The 17,084-nt window shown below is 37.2% G+C and overlaps 1 protein-coding gene across 3 annotated transcripts in view; it reads left to right on the top strand.

The window, feature by feature from the left end:
- The window catches only part of RABGAP1 (RAB GTPase activating protein 1), a 170,058-nt gene that overhangs the window by 106,999 nt on the left and 45,975 nt on the right, over positions 1-17,084 (top strand). The gene's annotated exons all lie outside the window — the stretch shown is intronic.

Raw genomic sequence — 17,084 nt, forward strand, 5'->3', positions numbered from 1 at the left:
ATAGACCAAATAGTGAAACAAAAAATAGTAAAATAGATGAAAGCCAGACAATTAGAGACGTGATCGGGGGTCCAATATCTGACTTCTTAGTCTTTCTTAGACTTTCAGAAACAGAGAAGAATGGAGACATCCTCAGATAACACAAAAGAAATTTATCAACTGAAGGATATGAGTTTACATAATGAAAAGGAAGTAGTCACTTACGGATGTGGGAGTTGGACCAGAAAGAAGGCTGAGCACCAAAGAATTGATGCTTTCAAACCGTGGTGCTAGAAAACACTCTTGAGAGTCCCTTGGACAGCAAGATCAAACCAGTCAATCCAAAGGGAAGTCAGCCCCTGAATACTCTTTGAAAGCCCTGATGCTGAAGCTCTTAATACTTTTGCCACCTGATGCAAACAACCAGCTCATTAGAAAAAACCCTGATGCTGGGAAGGATCGAAGGCAAAAGGAGAAGAGGGCAACAGAGGATGAGATGGTTGGATAGCATTACTGATTGAATGGATGTGAACTTGGGCAAACTCCGAGTGTTGGTGAGGCACAGGGAGGCCTGTTGTGCTGCAGTGCGTGGGGCTGAAAAAAGTCTGACATGACTTAGCAACTGAACAACAATGAAAAGGACCAACCAACTTAATGTAATAAAAAAGACTGTAATGGCAAATCATAAAATTTCAGAAAACTGAGGATAAAGAAAACCCTAAAGGGATCTTGGTCTTGAGTAGGGATGGGGCTGTAGAAACATCCCGAGTACAGAGATCTGAATAGCATTGGACTTCCTACTACATTGAAGCAAGAAAATAATTGGGAATAAGTTCAAAATTTTAAGAAGTGATTTTTAACCTAGAATTTTATGCCCAAACTTTCATTCAAGTGTAGGGTAAAACCCATTTTGAGATATTTGGGGTCTCAAAATATTTACCTGCCTTACAAATACAGATACATAGAACACTGAAGGAAAGAAACAAATCTCATAATTAGTAACTTTAGAAAAGGTAGAAAGGTAAAGAAGGAAATTTGATCATGAAATATACTCTGTGATTCAGTTATGAATAATATTGATTTAGCCACAAATTGTAGCAGTTATGTTGAGTGTCATGATGAGGATAGGGAAGTATGTTGGAGGGTAGGTTGGGATGAGACTGTAACAGAGCCATAGTATCACCTCCCATACTAGAAACTCTGTTTTTCAAAAAAGCCAAAGAGTTGCAATTACGCATTTTCTTCAGAAATAAAAAACAGCTAAAAGTATGTGAAGTATGAGAGGTCTGTTCTTTTTCTTTGTAGGCTTTGTGCTGTTTGACCTTTACAAGTATGTTTGTATATTATTTTTTATGAAAAGCATAGACCACATTTAGGGAGCAGTAGGTAAATTTTAACAGAATGGAATCAGGAAGTGTAGGTTTAGAACATATCACTAAAGTAGAAAATGAGGGTTTGATAGCACTGTATTACCTATGGTCCTGAACTGAGCAGTTCCTAGTTATCATCTGATTTCTTCCTCCTAGAAGACAGGCAAGAAGGATGTTATCCCTCTTTGACGATTGTGAAAATTGAATTTTGAGGCTCTAAGACCTTTTTGATTTCTAATCTGTTACTATGCCTCAAACATAAGTATGTTTGAATCTTTCTAAATTAATTATTATTTTTTTCTACCAAGAGAAGATAGCAGATATTAAAAAGCTTCTACTTTGACATCATGGGAAGGAATATATGGAAAAAAATGTGTGTGTATATGTAATGAGTATATGTGTACTGGTATACAAGTATCTGTAATGTAAGACCTGGCATTATGAGAGTACAAGGTAAGAAAATGCGTTGTTAGATAGATTTTCTCAGAAGGCAGCATATGGAATGGGTACTCTGGGTAGAGTACGATTTCTGTAGTCTTCTCTCTCCATACCCCTTGAAAGAGATTGGGATAAAAAAATTTAGCTGGACAGGATTAAAGGAACCCAAAGAATCAATAGACAAAAGTGATCTACAGTTATCAAACAATATATGACATGAGAAAGCCTTTAGGGAAGTAAAAAGCACATAATGTTAAATTATCATGAGTGTAGTCACTTGATAAAAGTTTTATTGGCTTGTTAGAAAAAAAATCATATTGGCTTTGATCAAAATACGAAAGAGTCTTTTCAAAGTAAAACTTTAATTTGTGTCTCTTAGCTTTCAGTAAATATTTATTGAATTAGTGAGACATTACTTTGGGGAGAAAGCAAAAGTTACAACATTAAATAGCATGATATATTTCTGAAAATTCTTCCGGTAAGACTGGGGAAACCCCCACTGCCAAAGCAGTTTATTTATAGCTAGACCAAAAAAAAAAAAAAAATCCATTTGTGTATCTCCGTCTTCATTGGTCCCTGAGGAGCAGAATTTTACTTAAAAGGCATTTTCATTTTAAAACATTCTCCCTTGTGACACGGTATTTGTAGGAATTAAAAACATTCCTACTTAGATTATGTTAATGTCATGTATAGTTAGTGGTCATTATATTACAGATATATGTGTAGCCTTAGCCTACAGAGCACTGGAAATAAGACAGAATTTAAATCCTAGTTCTCAGTGTGTTAGGTAATATAATCTGTCAGAACTTCAGAAGGATACTTACCTTTAAGTGAAGAAGACTCTAATATAGGAGTCAATTCAAGATCAGATGCATGTTGCATTGATGTAAAACTCTTCACATTGTTACTGCATTTATTTTATAAATAAAGTGTTTGGATCACTTTTTCTGAGATAGGTAGTGAAAAGAGCATGGATTTTGGAATCTCTGGCTCTTGGTTCTCTACTCTGTAAAATGGAGTCCCTTGGACTGCAAGGAGATTCAACGAGTCCATTCTGAAGGAGATCAGCCCTGGCATATCTTTGGAAGGAATGATGCTAAAGCTGAAACTCCAGTACTTTGGCCATCTCATTCGAAGAGTTGACTAATTGGAAAAGACTCTGATGCTGGGAGGGTTTGGGGGCAAGAGGAGAAGGGGATGACAGAGGATGAGATGGCTGGATGGCATCACTGACTCGATGGACGTGAGTCTCAGTGAACTCTGGGAGTTGGTGATGGACAGGGAGGCCTGGCATGCTGCGATTCATGGTGTCTCGAAGAGTCGGACACGACTGAGTGACTGATCTGATCTGATCCCCTTGTTAGCATTATTGTGAAAAAATGATGCTGTCACATCTTAAGTATATAGATATAGAATTGTGCATGATGGCACCATAGAAACTCAATGAAAGATTGCCACTGTTGTTTTCTTGTTGCAAAGAGTCAGTCTCCCAGTAACTTAACAGGGCCTGCTGGAAATGAGCTTATACCCTCAGAGGAAAGACCCTGGGTGACTGTGGAGGAGCTTGGTGAGCCTCTTTCTCTCGGGGATCATAACCCCCTAAAGTCCTGCCTTGATGGTTTACTCCCTTATATTATTGCCGTTTTATGTATTTTGTTCTGCCTTTTTTTTTTTTTAGTTTTATTTTATTTTATTTTTAAACTTTACAATATTGTATTAGTTTTGCCAAACATCGAAATGAATCCGCCACAGGTATACATGTGCTCCCCATTCTGCTTTTATAATATGTTCAACAGGAGAATTAGTCCTAAAGTTTTCCAACATTAAGATACATATATTTAGATGTACTTTATCAAGGAACAAGTCACTGGGGATTACAGTAAGAGCTTTACTAGTTTAGAGATTGAAAAGAAATAGTTTAGGGACTGAAGTGGTAAAGAGGTATCATTTTAACTGAACTTTAAAAACGAGTTTTATTAGGAAAAAATAAAACTATGACAAAGTATTTTAAGCTCCAAAGGCCTAAATGTTGTTGTTCAGTTACTAAGTCATGTCCAACTCTTTGTGACCCCATGAACCGCTTCCCTGTCCTTCACTATCTCTCAGAGTTTGCTCAAACTCATGTCCTTTGAGTCAGTGATGCCATCCCACCATCTCATCCTCTGTCACCCCCTTCTCCTCCTGCCTTCAATCTTTCCCAACATCAGGGTCTTTTCCAATGAGTCAGCTCTTCGCATCAGGTGGCCAAAGTAATGGGAGTTTCAGCACCAACTCTTCCAATGAATATTCAGGGTTGATTTCCTTTAGGAATGAGTGGTTTGATCTCCTTGCTGTCCAAGGAACTCTCAAGAGTCTTCTTCAGCAGCACAATTCAAAAGCATCAATTCTTTGGCGCTCAGCCTTCTTTATGGTCCAACTGTCACATCCTTACATGACTGGAGAAGCTATGGAAAAACCATAGCTTTGAATATTAGAGCATTTGTTAGCAAAATGATGTCTCTGCTTTTTAATACACTGTCTAGGTTTGTCATTCTTCTTCCAAGGAGCATTTATATACTTAATAGAGACCATGTCAGTTCAGTTCAGTCGCTCAGTCGTGTCCATCTCTTTGCGACCCCATGAATCGCAGAACGCTAGGCCTCCTTGTCCATCACCAACTCCTGGAGTTCACTCAAACTCACGTCTATCAAGTCGGTGATGCCATCCAGCCATCTCATCCTCTGTCATCCCCTTCTCCTGCCTCCAATCCCTCCCAGCATCAGATTCTTTTCTAATGAGTCAACTCTTCACATGAGGTAGCCAAAGTACTGGAGCTTCAGCTTTAGCGTCATTCCCTCCAAAGAACACCCAGGGCTGATCTCCTTCAGAATGGACTGGTTGGATCTCCTTGCAGTCCAAGGGACTCTCAGGAGTATTCTCCAACACCACAGTTCAAAAGCATCAATTTTTCGTCGCTCAGCTTTCTTCACAGTCCAACTCTCACATCCATACATGACCACAGGAAAACCATAGCCTTGACTAGACGGACCTTTGTTGGCAAAGTAATGTCTCTGCTTTTCAATATGCTATCTAGGTGGGATATAACTTTCCTTCCAAGGAGTAAGCGTCTTTTAATTTCATGGCTGCGGTCACCATCTGCAGTGATTTTGGAGCCCAGAAAAATAAAGTCCGACAGTTTCCACATCTATTTCCCATGAAGTGATGGGACCAGATGCCATGATCTTTGTTTTCTGAATGTTGAGCTTTAAGCCAACTTTTTCACTGTCCTCTTTCACTTTCATCAAGAGGCTTTTTAATTCCTCTTCACTTTCTGCCATAAGGGTGGTGTCATCTGCATATCAGTGGTGTAATATGTAGTAATTAAAAGTATGTGCTTGAGAGGCAGGCAGTTACTGTGAGACCTTGGACAAGATTCATAATCCCTCTTAGTTTCTGTTGTGAATAGTACGTCTTATACAAATATTGTAAAGGTTACTGAGCTAATGCATGTAAAGCTCAGCATAGTGCTTGATCTGAAGTAAGCATTCAGTATATGTTAGCAGCTGCTGTTAGCTTCCTTGTGAATAGGGCAGTATGGTTTCAATTTGAGATATAATGGAATAAGGTCAGAAAGATAAATTTGGGGCTACCTGATCTGGAATTAAAGGCCAAGGGATGTGATTTGCTTAGGAATTGGAGATGGACTTAAGGTTTTTGAGTAGGTGAATAACATCAATATAGAATCCTAAAGTGACAGAGCTACAGGATCCCTTAGAGTTCATAATCTAGATTCTTCCTTTCTCAAATGGGGAACGGAGACCCAGAGCAGTAATACAGTTAAGTTAGTTGCAGAACTGGGACTAAAGTCCAGGTCTCAGACTTCCCTGGCTCAAACATGACAAAAAAATAAGTCCAAAGGATTGTTCAGCATCGGTCAAGTGCTTAGAAATTGGGCATTTCCAGCAGCTTTGGAAAAGTGTTCAGATTTTGATGTGGATTAAATAAAATAAAAAGTCTTTTCATTGGTGCTTTCAACCAAACAAATTAAGATTTGAAAAATCTTAATTAGTTAACAAGTTTTCTTTATCAGTAGCAGTCACTTCGTTAGGGGAAATAAAAACATATGAAACATATGACTTTAGAAAGCTTTCATTTGTATTTATATTATTTGTACTGCTAGTGAGATTGGAGGGTGAAGTTTTTGCTTAAATAAAATTGAATATCATTGCTTATTGTTTTAAAGTTGCTGTTTCCCAGGAATTTTAAATAGGAAAACATAAAAAATTTAATTCCAGGAGGGCTCTTACTACCTATGTAATAAGCCATTACTACATAGATACTAATAGAGCTTGATTGACTATATTTCTCTATGCTGTTAAGTTTTTAGGTTAGTAGACAAAGATCTAACTGATTATAGCTTTATACATTAATAATATAATAAGATAACTTTTAAATCTTTAATTATTTCTTGTTAGTTGTTTCTTAGGTAGCCTAATGGTTCAGACAGTAAAGAGTCCGCCTGCAATGTGGGAGACCTGGGTTCAATCCCTGGGTTGGAAAGATCCCCTGGAGGAGGGGATGGCAACCCATTCCAGTATGCTGGCCTCGAGGATCCCCATGGACCGAAGAGCCTGGCAGGCTATAATCCATGGGGTCACAAAGACTTAGACACAGCTAAGCGACTAAGCAGGATTGTTTCTTAAAATTAACTCTTTACTTTGGAAAATTAAAATCTTAAACATGAATTTTCTTCTATATTGAGAGTAATTTTGAAAAGATTTTATTTTTAGCATGTAACAGTTTATAAAATCTTTAGATGAATGATATCAGTCAAATAATACAGTCTGTTTTAAGAAGTATTAAAAGGGCATTTGATGTGCACTTTTGCTCAGTAATAATAATACAGTTGAAATATTTGGTATTCATCACAATTATCAGAAACATATATTTGAAATGTGACTTTATATAAAATAATTTTGTCTTCTAATTTAGCTGACTCATAAATTACTACCTTGACACCTTTTACTCATAGTGACACTTACTGTCTTCACTTTTGTCAGATGAAAGTTCTTGAGCATTTTCTGCGTCTTGGGTCTTTCCATGATGGGGTACTGTGAAGGAGAATCAACAATAACAAAGCAGGAAAAGATTGATGGTGCAGTTAGCAGTTGTGCCTTATCTATACATGATTTGGGACAGTTTTGCCAAGCACTGAATAATTTTCCTGTGGGAAACTTGAGCCCTAAAAGGAAATGAACACAGCTAAAAGGCTGAATCTCACATGGGACTTAGATTTATTTTTAGAATGGCACTATGATGCCATATTTGGATTGAAACAATGATAACCATACCTTATTTTATTAAAAAGTCATGTTTTTTGAAGAAGCCATTTAATTTTCTATTACACTGTGTATATAGATCCAACATAATGAGTATGTAACTGTTTGGCTGGTAACCATGCTAAAGTGTTTTAAAGTTAGAGGCACCTAGTTGGCAAACATTTCTGGAGGCTGCTTTTCGAGTCTGCTTTCTGCAATAAAAGATTGTTTGGCACGTTCATTAATTACAGAATATAGTTGTCTTTTTGCTGTGTTATGTTTGGGGGAAGTCGTTTTCTTACTGGAAGGGAAGCAAGAGGAAAGAAGAATCAGTAGCACTAGGTGTGGGTAGAGTTAGTTGATTGTCTTGAAGTAAATGAAGTCTTTACTAAATGAGTCAGTAGAGAAACCCAAATGGATTTTTCCTCTGAGAAATGATGTTTTTGAAAGATAATCAGCAAAGGTGTTTTATACTGAGTTATAGAGTGTTCTGCTTAGCCTGGATCATAGGTTTGAAAAAGTTATTGCACTATTTATATTTTGCGCCAGCTTTTCTGCTACCTTTATTATTATCTTCTTTATAATTTTATTTGGTTAAAATAAATTATGATGTCGATAATATATATTGGATTTCTGAATTGGATGCTATCTAAAATTGCAGATCCCTCACAGTTCACTGAGTTTCAAATATGGGAAAATTTGCCAAATACACATTTTGCTTTTGGCTTCTCTCCCAAGGTTGGAAATACGCCAGCATCATAAATCTCAAGTCTGATGGGAAAAAGCTGTTACTGATGGACAAGGCTTAATGCTACCTGCTTCCCATGCAGTATTTAATTTCCTTCTCATAAACTTTGTAAGACAGTGAGCATTGCATAAATTTTACAGATAGTGATATTAAGGCTCACACTAGTTAAGTGACTTGTCCGAGGTCACACAGTTAGCAAGTAGGAGAGGCAGTTTTTAGCGATAGAACTGCTTGACCCAGAGTCAGTATTCTATGACATTGTGTTCTGTTACCTGGTGTGACCTCGTTATAGCACCTAAAATCTGTCTTTGGTATTTGTCAGAGGTCCAACTCCAGTCTTCACATAGTTGTGGCCAGATTATGAAATGCCTTCAGTTACTTCCATGTTTGCGGAAATCTAGTTACACTTTGTTATGTGTATGATGTGTTTGGAGTGGAAATTTTGAAACATTAATTACTGAATGTGTTAGGCTCTCAGTCATGTCCAGCTTTTTGCAAGCCCATGGACTATAGCCCACCAGGCTCCTCTGTCCATGAAATGTTTCAGGCAAGAATACTGAAGTGGGTTGCCTTTTCATTCTTGAGAGGATCTTCCTGACCCAAAGATCAAACCCGTATCTTCTGTATCTCCTGCACTGGCAGGTGGATTCTTAACCACTGAGCCACCCGGGAAGCCCCAATTACTGAATACCTATACAGTATTTCAGTTATTTAAATATGTTAAAGATTAATTTCTTACCTCCTTTGGTTGAGCTTTTAAAGTGTTTTATTAAATGTTATCCAATGAATATTTTACTAGAATTATGAGTTTTGTATCTGAGAGTAAATCACCAGGATAAATACACAAAGCAGTGTCTACCCACAAATCTGGTTTACACTGAAGTTCCTGCTTACTGCACTGGTGTGGAATAACAGCATTGCAAGTTGAAAGAAAACTAATTTGAAGATAAATGGTGCTAGTTACATAGGGACAAGTAAAATTATGTTTGCACAGATATACATTTTTATGTTCTTGAAATCTGAATTTAAGATAAAAATGTACACTGTCAGTGTTAAGTGAGCCCATCAAACAGATATTTATTTCTAGAATTCTTGTTGATTAAACTATAAATGGAATTGAGGGGCTTTAGTATGTTTTATGGGTTTCCCAGGTGGTGCAATGATAAAGGAATCTACCTACCAATGCAAGAGACACAGGAGACACGGGTTCAATTCCTGGGTCAGAAAGATCGCCTGGAGTAGGAAATGGCAACCCGCTCCAGTATTCTTTCCTGGAAAATTCCATGGACAGGGGAACCTGGTGGGCTACAGTCCATGGGGACACACAGAGTGGGACACAGCTAAACATGCTCACACACACCATTTGTTTTTTACAAATACACTGTACCTCGTATTACTGAGGTATTGAGGTCTACCATCTTAAAATATTTATAATTCAGAGAAGTAAGAAAATGTAAATAAGAAAGAGATTTGGGAAATAGAACATTAAGAAAATGATTTTACCTCAAGAAGGTTTTTGGTCCTTATTTATTCATTTTTAGGCATAGTACTTCTTAAATTTCATTTTCCTTCTTTTGAGTTTTTATCCTAAGGAATTTAAAAAACTAAGTCTTTAAAATCACTTCTGACAATCTGTAGCTGATTTTTAAAGAGCAAAATATAGCCAAAAAATTATTTTGTTTCTGTGAAATATATTGTGAAGATAAGATATAGCATGGTGGATTTGAGTGGACTTGTTTTGTTTTCTTAAGTATTACATGATGGCTTTTAACAAAGCATTTATTGCATTCCAAATAATCTTAAGAAGATCTAACTTCTTCTTTAAGCAACAAGTTACTTTGGAAATAATAATCTTCTCTATGCTGGTTATTTCTCATGGCAGCCTTCCACTGCATTTTCTTTGTTTGGGTACTTTCTTTTTCTTCCTGCCATTCTTAGCTTTCTATTTTTCAACTTGAGTTTACAAAGGGTGTGTATTCAAAGAGTTTCCGTCAGTTCCCAGTACCTTGTTAATCCTGAGAAGTTACTCATTGAGCCAATTCTCACAGTAAGGTATAAAAATAGTCATCCAGAAAAATTACAGAACTTGGTACCACTGTGATTTGAACTAATGGATGACTTTCAAAACCAAGATGGGACCAAAAAACAGCACAAATGTTATTTCCTTAGATTTTTGTCTGCACGAATTATTTTAGACAATCCTTACACTTTAAGAAAGTAACAAAGCCTCGCTGGTGCTTTCTCATATACACTAAAAAGAGCTTAGGAATTGGGGACAAGAAAGAAATCACCTAAAAATTAATTACGTGAACAGAGACTCTTTTTTTATTACTATTGAGCTTGTACCCACAGCATTCATTTCAACAGTTTTATTCCACAGATTCAGTGCAGCATTTTATTGAGTGCCCAAGTAAGTGCAAATCTTAACATGATACGTTTGTTTCAATTAATGAGCCAGCGTTGATACATTACTGTTAAGCAGAGTCCATGCTTTAGAGTTCCATCATTTATTCTTAATGTCCGTTTTCTCTTCCATAGCCCATCTAGGATACTACATTTTGTTTAGTCCTCCTCTCTCCTTAGGCTTCTCTTGTCTGTAGCAGTTTCTTAGACTTTCCTTGTTTTTGATGACTTTGATGGCTATAAGGAATGCTGGTCAGGTATTTATAGAATATCCCTCGTTTGGAATTTGTCTGGTGTTTTTCTCCTAAGTTTTTGAGTTTGGGGGAAGAAGAATACGTAGCCAACCCCCGTTTTCATTACCTCAGATCGAGGGTACGTGCTGTGCTGTCAGCATGACTCGTCCCTGTTGGTGTGCACCGTGAGCATCTGACTGAGGCTGTGTCTGTCAGAGTTCTTCAGTGTTGTGACTTTTTCGCCCCGTTACCATCCTGTACGCTTCTGAAGGAAGACTCTGGGCACAACCAGCAGAGGAGTGGGCTCCCTCCATGAGGGCACGATGGTTACAGAAATTATTTGGAGCTCTCTCTGGAAGATTTGCCTCTTCCCCTCTGCCCCCATTTATTTACTTATTTGTTCATTTATTTATATAAGCATAGATCCATGGATATTTCTTTTATACTTTAGCTTATAATCTAGTATTACTACATTAATTTTATTGCTCAAATTGTTCCGGCTGTGGCTACTAGAAACTACGTTTGGCACATACTTCACTTTGACATGTTCCCATGGTTATGGGTGGTTTTCTTTGTGGTGTGAGTTGGGGGGAAGTGCTTCCTTATCCTCTGCCAATTTTCGATGTTCTGGGATTATCTTGTGTATCTCCTGCCCCAGTCCTGGAATCAACCGTTTCCAAAAGGAGCCTAGTGCCTTCTATTGGTAAATGGTATTGGAAACCAAGATTCTGGCACCAGATGTGTTCGTTGCTTGCTGACTGACAATGTACTCAGTCGTGTCTGGCTCTGTGATCCCATGCACTGTGGCCCGCCAGGCTCCTCTGTCCATGGGATTTCCCGGGCAAGAATCCTGGAGTGGGTTGCCATTTCCAGGTTGCCTCTTCCAGGGGATCTTCCTGACTCAGGGATCAAACCCATGTCTTCTGTGGCGCCTGCATTGGCAAGACCACTGACTCACTTGGGAAGCTTCTCAACTGACAGAATGAGGGAATGTTTGCATGATAGTGCCTTTCTTTCCCCTCTATATTTGTCAACATGGGTTCAGCAAAAAAAGCATTGGAGTTAGAATGGGATGGAGTCTGTAAATTTTATATGCCATTCTCTGCAACTTTAGAGACAGTTCTTATATACAGACCAGAAGGAAGCTGAGACAAGTATATAAGTGACAGTTCCAAAACAGGAGGGCAGTTATGTAAAGGTGATACCAATGTCGTGTGTGAATTGGAGTGTACAACTTTTCTGGAGGACAGATTGGCACTGCAACTCAAATCCCAAAACATAAGAGTTATGCTGGATCTTTTAGGGAAAAGATTGATTGCACAAATCATCTCTTCCCCTTCAGAATCACAACTCTGCTTCACAGCCTTGTTTATAGCAAAAGTAGTAGAACAGCCTGAATATACCAGAGTCTGAGATTCAGCCTAGTAAATTTTGGTATGGCCATGTTACTGTCCACTAAAAATGCTAGGATAGGATAACTGTCAAATAACAGAAAAAGAGGCTCATGACATTTTACAGTTAGTGAAAGTTAATTTTCAAAACAATATAAACTCAATTTTAAAAATAATTTTATAAAAGCTAGGCATATGCTCACCAAACATAAGCTACAGTTATTTGAGTTATGAAATTATCTCTTTTTTCCCCCAGTATTATAACTGTAAGGAACCAGAAATGTTTTACTAAAATAAGAAAACAAAAAGGGCTTGTTATTATACTAAGAAAATTAAAGGTTAGATTTGTCTTTTTAAAATGCAGTAAGGTGTAACATTGAACTTCCCTGGTGGCTTACACAGTAAAGAATCCGCCTGCAATGCAGGAGACCTGGGTTCAATCTGGGTCGGGAAGATCCCCTGGAGAAGGGAATGGCAGCCCACTCTGGTATTCTTGCCTGAAGAATTCCATGGACAGAGGAGCCTGGCGGGCTACAGTCCATGGGATCGCAAAGAATCAGACACAACCAAGTAGCTAACACTTAAAGCTGTATCATTAATTTGGGGTTATGTTTAGGGAACAGTGACTAGTCCCATTTTATAAGAGTATGGGAACAGGAAATAGAGAGTCAGATTTTAGTGTGAGGTGTTAATTCTCTGTATTTGTTGAGTGAATACATTTTTAAAGTGCTATTATTTTATAGTATTTTAGTAAAATTATTTCCAGCAATGTATGTACACATTCCATTATATGAATGGTAATATGTTTGTCTTTTTTTTTCCCCTGTTAATGGACATTTGAGGTTTCTAGTTTTGGGCCATTGCAAATAATATTATTATAAACATTTTTGTGTATGTTTTTTCCTCTTGGATACAAGGTTTTGTTTATCCTGTGTGAAACAAAATGAAATTTGGAATAAAATTGCTGGGTCTTTGTAAATGCCTATTTAACTTTACAGGAAACTGCCTTGTAAGTCACTGAAGTGGTTGTATCATTTTATATCTCCACTAGCAACAATTAAGAGTTCCAGTTGTCTCATATCCTCACCAACATTTGGTATTGTCTTTTTATTTTAGCCAGTATAATATGTTTTAACGTGTATGTTTAGAATTTCTGAGTTTTGTATACTGTTTGTGTTACTGCTTGAAATATAAGGGACAATATGCCACTATAATTATAGGGTTTCATTTAAATCTTTATTGCATTGCTGCTATAGAACTATACACTTTGGAGAGTTGACTTTTGTAAAATACAGCAAATATTTTTAACATTCATTATTACATGGGGAAAAAGTGTTCAGAGGCATATACATTTCAAGTTGTAGTATCTTGTTGTAAAATTTCTGCAAGTAAAACATATAAAGTTAAACAACAGTATTCTAAATCATTCCAAAGATCTTCTCTCTGGTCATGTTGCTGGTGACAAGTTATCATGTTGTATATTTAGAGGACTTGGCAAACTTCGGCAAATCCAGCATGCTTCTTGTTTTGAAAATAAAGTTTTACTAGAATGAAGAAATGCTTATTCCTTTACATTTTGTCTGTGGTTACTTCTACTGTGCAGAGGGAGAGTTGAGTAAATATTTGCCATCTGGCTCTTAACAGAAAAAGTTGGCAGAATGTTACTAATGCACAATCGTATGGCAGTTTTGTTTTCTTCTGGACAGTAAAACTGTTGTTTTCTTACAATAAATGAAGCAGCCAAAGCATAGAGCCAGTTGATTAAAAGAACTACATCTGCCATGACTTCAGTAACTTTGAGGACATATCACCTTACAATACTTTTGCCATTTCTTGTTCCTATAAGGTTTAATTGTTCTTCATGATTGCCTTAAGTACATTTGTAAGCTCAGTCGCTCAGTCATATCCAACTGTTTCTGACTCCATGGACTGCACCACACCAGGCTTCCCTGTCCATCACCAACTCCCAAAGCTTGCTCAAACTCATGTCCATCAAGTCGGTGATACCATCCAATCATCTCATCCTGTGTTGTCCCCTTCTCCTCCTACCTTCAGTCTTTCCCAGCATCAGGGTCTTTTCCAGTGAGTCAGTTCTTCGTATCAGGTGGCCAAAGTATTGAAGCTTCAGTATCAGTCCTTCCAATGAATATTCAGGACTGATTTCCATTAAGATTACTGGTTTGATCTCCTCACAGTCCAAGGGACCCTCAAGAGTCTTCTCTAACACCACAGTTCAAAAAGCATCAATTCTTCAGTTCTCAGCTTTCTTTATAGTCCAACTCTCATATCCATACATGACTACTGGAAAAACTGTAGCTTTGACTAGTTAAAAACTTTCACATTTGTAAAAGCTTTACTAAGTACAGTCTGCTGAAAAGATGTACTTGGCTGATGTAATTTGGCTGTGAATATTGTCATCCAGTATACTTTATGCTAACAAGTGCCCTGTATCAGTTATGTCTGTGTTTAACTGCTTAGAAATAAAAGGACTGTGTATCATGGTATAAATCTTAATTTTATAAGCACTTGAGTTTAGATGGTTTACAAAAGCTCTTTTCTGTGTTCTCTTAGGAAAGAATTGTCCAAAATGTTACTGTGATTTGTTTTCAGAATCTTTTCAAATTTAACAATGTCATTATTCTGATAGGAACTTACTAAATCCATCATTGTTAGAATTTTTGGATCATTTTTGTACAGGTTAGCTTCTGGCAAGTCAAATGGATTTATTCCCAAGTTCTTCAGCATATTTCCTAAGACCAAATATTTTAAGCACGTGATTCACATAGAACTCCTCGATTTATTATCATTCTTGAAGGCTTCAAAAATGCAGTATGTGAATTTTCAAAGTCACCTTCTCTGAAGGGCATTTTACCCCTTACTTACCTGATGACTTCCATGATCAAACAGTTAGAGGGAAGACAGATGGATGAGAACTAACCAGTTACAGAGTTTTTTCAGAGAAGTGCTTTATGTTTTCCTATTCTATGTACATTTGAATTTCTAAATTATCCCTCTCATAACTGTGTATCCATTTTCAAGTTATCTTTATCGTCGGTCAGTCTGTTATGACTGACACAACTGGCATAGAATGTGCTGAAGCTTTTTGTACTTCTGTCATTCTTCATATAATTTTCTAACCTTCCTGTTTGTCTTAAGCCACAATCTATCATTCATAGCCTATTTCAGAGCTTTCATTTTTGTTTCATAAAATTCCAGAGTGATTTCATCTGACATTTTAAAAAAACAGAAATCTGTTTTGGAAATACAATTAGAGTGGAGATATAATTCAAGAATAGAATTTACAACTTTTTCAGAATAATTTATTGTAGCTGAACTTCAAATGTAGCTCAGTAACATGTCTAGTCATCATTTTTGAAAAGTTTTGTCAATGTGGAATTTATTTTAATTATTGTTTTAGTGCTTTAAGTCCTCTTCCTCCTTTTTGTTTTTAAGTTCCTGAACCTTTCAGAAACTACTTAGTGCTGCTTTGGGTCATCTTCTTCAGTGCTTTAAAATTATCATTCTGATTTTCCAGATCTCCACTTGATTGAATTATTCTCTACAGAGTGTTCCAGGTAGTAGCTCTCCCCTCATCACCAAAAACTCATTCTTTTTAGTAGAGGCTCTGACTAACTTGCTCATTGTGGTTTTAATTGGCATTGTCCTGGTAACTGCCTTTTCATTTACTTATCTAATGTGTCTGCTCAAATTTTTGCCCATTTTATTAGGTCATGTCTTTATATTTTTATATATATTCTGAATATAGTTCCTTTTCAGATACATGTACTACTGGCCTATTTCTTCTCTTAATGACACATTTTATAAGCAGAAAATTTTTAATTTTGGTGAAATCCAATTATTTTTCCTCTAAATGACTCTAGGGGTGCAATAAGTTTTTGTCATGCTGCAGTTTCACAATTGAAGCAGATAACAACAATCTGTTGTTGTTTGAGCTATTCATGAAACAGTTTTATTTCAAAGATTTCTTAACTCCCAACATGCCTGTAGTTTTCTCTTTGTGTTGCTATTTTATATTCTGTGTGTTTGTTAAAATTAAAACTGAGTTTTAATTTTAATTCAAGGGAATTCCCTGGCAGTCCAGAGGTTGGACTTGGCGCTTTCACTGTGGGGTCCTAGGTTCAATCCTTGGTTGGGGAACTAAGATCCTGCAATCTGCACAGTGTGGCCAAAAATACATACATAAAACTGAATTGAAGAGAATTCATATATCCTAGGCTAAATAAAAACTATTAACCCACAGTAATATATATTAATATAGACTCCTTTTGTATCATTCTCTTGATAATTGCAGGATGATTTATTTTGCATTTTGAGCTGAAGGACCCAGTCTTTACTCTGTTCTATTTCTTTCTCTTTTTTGTTTTGAGAAGACGCGTGAATCTTTATTATCACATTGTAGTGGAAAATGTTGAAATCATCTAAATGTTTATCCACAGTAGAATAGATAAATAACTCTATACATAAATAACTACATAGTTATACAGTTAAATCCACTTGAGCTATGTTTATCACCATAGATTAATCATTACAATATCATCAGATCATCAGTCGCTCAGTCATGTCCGACTCTTTGTGACCCCATGAATCGCAGCACGCCAGGCCTCCTGTCCATCACCAACTCCCGGAGTTCGCTGAGACTCACGTCCATTGAGTCAGTGATGCCATCCAGCCATCTCATCCTCTGTTGTCCCCTTCTCCTCCTGCCCCCAATCCCTCCCAGCATCAGAGTCTTTTCCAGTGAGTCAACTCTTCGCATGAGGTGGCCAAAGTACTGGAGTTTCAGCTTTAGCATCATTCCTTCCAAAGAAATCCCAGGGCTGATCTCCTTTATGATGGACTGGTTGGATCTCCTTGCAGTCCAAGGGACTCTCAAGAGTCTTCTCCAACACCACAGTTCAAAAGCATCAATTCTTTGGCGCTCAGCCTTCTTCACAGTCCAACTCTCACATCCGTACATGACCACTGGAAAAACCATAGCCTTGACTAGACGAACCTTTGTTGGCAAAGTAATGTCTCTGCTTTTGAATATGCTATCTAGGTTGGTCATAACTTTCCTTCCAAGGAGTAAGCGTCTTTTAATTTCATGGCTGCAGTCACCATCTGCAGTGATTTTGGAGCCCCCCAAAATAAAGTCTGACACTGTTTCCACTGTTTCCCCATCTATTTCCCATGAAGTGGTGGGACCGGAAGCCATGATCTTTGTT

The sequence above is a fragment of the Bison bison genome, unplaced genomic scaffold (assembly GCF_000754665.1).
Source record: "Bison bison bison isolate TAMUID 2011002044 unplaced genomic scaffold, Bison_UMD1.0 scf7180017864193, whole genome shotgun sequence".
Classification (NCBI taxonomy): Eukaryota; Metazoa; Chordata; class Mammalia; order Artiodactyla; family Bovidae; genus Bison; species Bison bison.